A 7,197-nucleotide genomic window follows, 5' to 3' on the forward strand; every position below is an offset into this window, starting at 1 on the left:
AACTTCTATATAATCGGGGTGGTGAGCTTGAGTAAAAAACACCTCTAAGTAATCATGTTTGTGATTTCTTACAGTTACATTCAAAAATTGCTTCCTAACTATGATAAACATTGTGTACAGGTTTTTAAAATGTCCCTAGATGCATATTATTTTTAAAAAAATCAGTCTGGCAAACATTTTTCGCCAGACCAATAATCCGGAGAGCCCAAACTAAAAAACTGGTAAAAGGAAAAATACCCAGACTCTACAAATGTCCCAGAATTTGTCTTTAATGGGAGAAAAATTGTAAAAAACACATGGAGCTTTCTAAAAGGTCTTTAACAAGCTGCCTCAAGACCTCAATTCAAAAACAGAAGTTGATGCCCCAAAACAGATGTTTCGGTGCAGCTCCAAAAATCTTGATAGAGCCATTTGGAAGGACGATCCTGGATCAGAAGTTTTATTCCTTGTGTGTGTATGTTAGGTGTGCATGCCTTGTCTCAGTTGTCCTAATTGTCTCTGTCATTTCCTCCTGAGTAGGGGTCGTAACCGCTCAGGCTTCTGCCCCCTTAGTCTCTGGACCTTCCATAACCGTATCCGTATCCTCCAGGTGGACTGTCACACCTGCCACTCCCATAGCCCTGGTCCCCATCGCCTCTAGAGTAGCCCGACCATGCCCATGGGCCCCAAGGCACCCCCTCTAGTTCCCCGGGGCCGACTTGCCTGCGTGGTCCTCACAGATCTGGCGACCATCCAGAGACTCTCCATTCACGGCTCTCATGGCGTCCGAGGCACGCTCTGGACTGGTGAAGGTGCTGAAGCCAAAACCCCGGGGTCGCTGGGGGACCAGCGACAACCACCTTGTTGTCCTTGACAACCACCACCTCAGAAAAGGCCCGAAGCTGCTGACATGGTCCTCCAGAGCCTGCTCATCGGTGTTGGAGTCGAGCCCTCCCACGAAGAGCTTCCCCTCCTCAGAGGACATGGCGGTGAACTGGAGTGCTGGAGATCAAGGCGTAAAAGGGCTGAAAGGACAGCTACCCCAAGGAGCAGAGAGCCTCCGTGTCTTCTTGATGGATTGACCCTCCATCGTGATGTAATGTCCCTCTTGATCGCTGGTAACGCTTTTTGTTTTGAAGGATACTTTGTCTGATATTAATACAGCAACAACAATTTTTTATTATGTGATAAGAAAAACTTGTTTTATATGTTACAGCACAATATTGTAAATAGAAAACATAGGGGCCGACCCGGTGACATAGTAGTTAAGCTCAGTGCATTTTGCTTCGGTGGCCCAGTTCGCGGGTTTGGATCCCGGGCACGGCCCTACAGCACTCGTCAGCCGTGCTGTGATGGTGACCCACACACACAATAGAGGAAGACTGGCACAGGTGTTAGCTCAGGGCTAATCTTCTTCAGCAAAAAATAAATAAATAAATAAATAATATATATAGTTACATTTGAGCAAGAAGAGAAAAGGCAAACAAATCTGTCAAATTAATCAATGTGAACTTTATGTATTCATTGTACATATAGACCATAGCATATCCTTAAAAGTTTTTAAACAGCTTTGTTGAAATATGATTGGCATATAATAAACAGTACATATTTAACATGTATAATTTGTAAGTCTTGACATTTATATAAACCCACGAAACCATCACCACAATCAAGATTGTGAACCTATCCATCACTCCTAAAAATTTTCTCACGCTCTTTTGTAATCGCTCCCTCCCACCCCTTCCTGTCCTCCTCACCCCGGCCAAGCAGACACTGATCTGTTTTCCGTCACGACACGTTAGTTTGTAGTTTCTAGAGTTTTATAAAAGTGGAATCATACAATACGTACTCTTCTTTTGTCTGGTTTCTTTCACTCAGCATACTTATTTTGAGATTCATCTATGTTGTTGAGTATATCAGTAGTTTATCCTTTTTTATTGCTGAGTAGTAATATATCATATGGATATACCACAATTTGTTTATTCAGTCACCTGTTGATGGACATTTGGGTTGTTTCCAGTTTGGGGCTATTACAAATAAAACTGCCATGAGCATTTGTGTGCAAGTCTTTACATGGACATGTGATTTCATTTCTCTTGGGTAAACATCTAGGAATGGAATACCTGGATTACAAGGTACCTATATATTTAAACTTTTGAGATACTGACAAACTGTTTTCCAAAGTGGTTGTATCATTTTACACTCCCACCAGTAGTGCATGAGAGTTCCAGTTTCTCCACATTCTTGCCATTGTTTGGTATGGTCAGTCTTTTTAATTTCAGCCATTCTAATAGGCATGTAGTAATACGTCAGTGGTTTAATTTGCATTTCTCTACTGACTAATGATGTTGAGCATCTGTTCATGCACTTATTTGCTATTTGTATGTCTTCTTTGATGAAGTGTCTGTTTAAATCTTCTGTCCATTTTTCATTTGGTTATTTCTTTTCTTATTGTTGAGATTTTATATATATATATTCTGAATATGAGTCCTTTATTAGGTAATATACTTTGAAAAGATTTTCTCCCATTCTGCGGCTTGTCTTTTCAATCTCTTAATCATGTCTTTTAAAGAGCAGAAGTTTTTCATTTTGGTGAAATCCAATTTATCAATTTGTTCTTTAGTGGATTGTGCTTTTGGTCGTGTATCTAAGAAATCTTTTTTTAAAAAAGACTTTTTTTAATGTTTTCTTCTAGAAGTTTTATAGTTTTAGGTTTTACATTTAGGTTCATGATCCATTTTGAGTTACTTTTTTGTACATGGCACAAAATAGGGATCCAATACCATTTTTTATTTTTTGCACATGGATGTCCAATTTTTCCAGGACCACTTGCTGAAAAGACTGTCTTGTGTCCCCTGAACTACCTTTGCACCATAGTAAAAATCAATTGTCCATCTATGTGTGAGTTTATATCTGGATTCTTTATTCTGTTCCATTAATCTATTTGTCTATCTTTTTTTTTTTATTGAGGTGCCATTGGTTTATAACATTATATAAATTTCAGATGTATATCACTATAATTTGACTTCTGTATACATTACATAGTACTCATCTCGGAAAATCTAGTTTCCGTCCGTCACTGTACCCCCTTTACCCATTTTGCCCTCCCCCCAACCCCCATCCCCTCTTGTAACCATCAATCTGTTCTCGGTATCTATGTGTTTGTTTGTTTGTTTTATCTTCCACATATGAGTGAAATCATATGGTATTTGTCTTTCTCCATCTGACATTTCATTTAGCATAATACTCTCGAGGTTTATCCAGGTTATTGAAAATGGTAAGATTTCATCTTTTTATGGCTGAGTAGTATTCCTGTGTGTGTGTGTGTGTGTGTGTGTGTGTGTGTGTCTCTCACATCTTCTTTATCCATTCGTCCCTTGATGGGCACTTAGGTTGTTTCCATGTCATGGATATTGTAAATAATGCTGCAATGAACATAGGGGTGCATATATCTTTAATTCATTTTGAGTTAATTTTTATGTATGGTGTAAGATAGTGGTTTAGTTTCATTCTTTTGCGCATGGCTGTCCAGTTTTCCCAACACCATTTATTGAACAGATTTTCCTTTCTCCATTGTATGTTCTTGGCTCCTTCATCAAAAATTAGCTGTCCATAGATGTGTGGTTTTATTTCTGGGCTTTTAATTCTATTCCATTGATCTGTGGGTCTATTTTTCTGCCAGTAACATGCTGTTCTGACTACTATAGCTTTGTAGTATATTTGGAAGTCAGGGATTTTGATGCCTCCAGCTTTGTTCTTTTTTCTCAGTATTGCTTTGGCTATTCGAGGTCTTTTGTTGTTCCACATAAGTTTTAGGATTCTTTGTTTTAGTTCTGTGAAGAATGTCATTGGGATTCTGATTGGGATTGCACTGAATCTGTTGATTGCTTTAGGTATCACGGACATTTTAACTATGCTAAATCTTCCAATCCATGGACATGGAATATCTTTCCATTTTTTTGTGTCGTCTTCAATTTCTTTCAATACTGTCTTATAGTTCTCAGTGTTCAGGTCTTTCACTTCCTTGGTTAAATTTATTCCTAGGTATTTTATTCTTTTTGTTGCGATTGTGAATGGGATTGTTTTCTTGATTTCTCTTTCTGCAAGTTTATTGTTAGTGTATAGAAATGCAACTGATTTTTATATGTTGATTTTGTACCCTGCAACTTTACTGCATTCGTTTATTATTTCTAATAGTTTTTAGATTATTTGTTATCTTTACATCAATACCACGTTGTTTTGATTCCACTAGCTTTATAATAAGTCTCAAAATCAGGTAGTGTTAGCTCTCCAACTTTGTTCCTCTTTTTCAAAGTAGTTTTGACTGTTTTAAGTCCTTTGTATTTCCGTATACATTTTAGAATCAGCTTGTGAATTTCAACTAAAAAGCCTGCTGGGATTTTGATTAGGATTGCATTGAATCTACACACCAATTTTGGGAGAATTGATATTTTAACAATGTTAGAGCTTCTTTATTTTCTCCTGGCAATATTTTGTAGTTTTCAATGTTCATGTGTTACACATCTTTTATCAGATTCATCCCTAAGTATTTCATATTTTTCTGCTATTGTAAATAGTATTTAAAAAATTTTAATTTACAGTTGTTCATTGCCAGTGTACAGAAATACAATTGATTTTTTAGTATATTGATCTTATATTCTGCAACCTTGCTAAACTCACTTATTAGTTCTTGTAGCTTTTTTCTTTAGGTTCCTTCAGATTTTTTACAGAGACCATCATGTTGTTTGTAAATAAAAACAGTTTTATTTAGTTATTGCCAGTTTGGTTGCCTTTTCTTTCTTTTACTTGCCCAATTGTACTGGCTAGAACCTGTATAATTTTTTTTCCAGCTTTATTGAGATACAATTGACATATAACATCGTGAAAGTTTAAGATGTACAAGCTGTTGATTTGATACCCTTATATATTGCAAAATGATTACCACCTCCATCATGTCACGTAATTACTACTTCTTTTTTGTGGTGAGAACATTTAAGATTTATTCTCTTGGCAACTTTTAAGTATACAATACAGTACTATTAACTATAATCACCATGCTGTACATTAGATTGCCAGAACTTATTCATTTTATAACTGGAAGTTTATACCCTTTGACCAACATCTCCCCCTTTCTCCCACCCCACAGCCCCTGGTAACCACCACTCTACAATCTGTTTCTACTGAGTTCAGCTTTTTTAGATTCCACATATAAGTGAGATCATACAGTATTTGTCTTTCTCTGTCTGACTTATTTTGCTTAGCACAATGCCCTTAAGTTTCATCCATGTTGTTGCAAATGGCAGGATTTCCTTCTTTCTCATGGCTGAATAATATTCTGTTGTATATATGCGTATATATACCACATCTTCTTTATCCATTCATCCATTGACGGACACTTAGCTTGTTTCCATATTTTGGCTGTTGTGAACAATGCTGCAATGAACATGGGAGGGCAGATATCCCTTTGAGATCCTGTTTTTATTTCCTTTGGATATATACCCAGAAATGGGATTAGCGGATCATATGGTAGTTCTATTTTTAACTTTTGAAGAACGTCTATACTGTTTCCCTAGTGGCTGCACCAATTTACGTTCCCACCAACAGTGCACAAGGGTTCCCTTTTCTCCACAGCCTAGTCAACACTTGTTACCTCTTATCTTTTTGGTGACAGCTATTCTAACAACTATGAGGCGGTATCTCATTGCGGTTTTGATTTGCATTTCCCTGATGATTAGTGACGATGAACATCTTTTCATGTACCTACTGGCCATTTGTATGTCTTCTTTGGAAAAATAGTTATTCAGTTCCTCTGCCCATTTTTAAATTGGATTGTTTGGTTTTGCTATTAATTTGTATGAGTTCTTTATAAATTTTGGATACTAACCCAAGATATATAATTTGCAAATATTTTCTCCCATTCTGTAGGTTGTCTTTTCATTTTGTTGATTGTTTATTTTTCTGTGCAGAAGATTTTTAGTTTGATGTAGTCCCACTTATAATTTTGCTTTTGTCACTTGTGCTTTTGGTGTCATATCCAAAAAACCATGGCTAAGACCAAAGTCAAGGAGGTTTTTCCCTATGTTTTCTTCTAGGAGTTTTACAGTTTCAATCATATGTTTAAGTCTTTAAACTATTTTGAGTTAATCTTTGTGTGTGGTGTAAGGTAAAGGTCCAATTCCATTCTTCTGCGTGTGGTTATCCAGTTTTCCCAGTACCATTCATTAAAGAGACTAGCCTTTCCCTATTGAGTATTCTTGACTCCCTTGTGAAATATTAGTTGACTGTGTATGTGAGGGTTTATTTCTGGGCTCTCAATTCTGTTCCATTGGTCTCTGTGTCTGTTTTTATACCATACTGTTTGATTGCTACAGGTTTGTAGTATAGTTTGAAATCAGGAAGTGTGATGCTTCCAGCTGTGTTTTTCTTTCTCAGGATTGCCTTGGCGTTCCACACAAATTTTAGATTGTATTTCTGTTTCTGTGAAAAATGTCACTGGAATTTTGATAGGGATTATATTGAATCTATGGATGGCTTTGGGCAGTATGGACATTTTAACAATATTAATAATTTTTGTGATCCATGAAGATGGGAAATCTTTCCATTTGCTTGTGTCTTCTTCAATTTCTTTTATCAAAGTCTTATAGCTTTCAGTGTACGGATCTTTCATCCCCTTGGTTAAATTTATTCCTAAGTATTTTATTGTTTTTGATGCTATTGTGAATGGGATTATTTTCTTTAGTTCCTTTCCAAATAGTTGCAATATGTATGATGCAATATGTAAAATGCAACTGTTTTCTATATGTTGATTTTGTATTCTGCTACTTTACTGAATTTGTTGATTAGTTCTAACAGTTTTTTGCTTGAGTCTTTAGGATTTTCTCTATATAAAATCATATCATCTGCAAACAAAGACAATTTTACTTCTTCCTTTCCAGTTTGGAGGTCTTTTATTTCTTTTTCTTGCCTGATTGCTCTGGCTAGGATTTCTAGTATTATGTTGAATAGGAGGGATGAGAGTGACACTCTTGTCTTGTTCCTGATCTAAGAGAAAAAGCTTTCAACCTTTCATCATGGAGTATGTGAGTTGTCGGCTTGTCATATATGGCCTTTATTATGTTTCTTTGTATACCCAATTTGTTGAGCATTTTTATTATGAAAGGATGTTTTATTTTGTCAGATGTTTTTTCTGCATCTATTGAAATGATCATATGATTTTTA

The 7,197-nt window shown here is 36.3% G+C and overlaps 1 pseudogene; it reads right to left on the minus strand.

The window, feature by feature from the left end:
• Positions 1-548: 548 nt before the first annotated feature.
• On the minus strand, positions 549-964 carry LOC101401214 (RNA-binding protein 3 pseudogene; annotated as a pseudogene).
• Between the last annotated feature and the right edge of the window lie 6,233 nt (positions 965-7,197).

This window comes from Ceratotherium simum, chromosome 6, assembly GCF_057802395.1.
Source record: "Ceratotherium simum simum isolate JZ-2026a chromosome 6, ASM5780239v1, whole genome shotgun sequence".
In the NCBI taxonomy this organism is placed as follows: domain Eukaryota; kingdom Metazoa; phylum Chordata; class Mammalia; order Perissodactyla; family Rhinocerotidae; genus Ceratotherium; species Ceratotherium simum.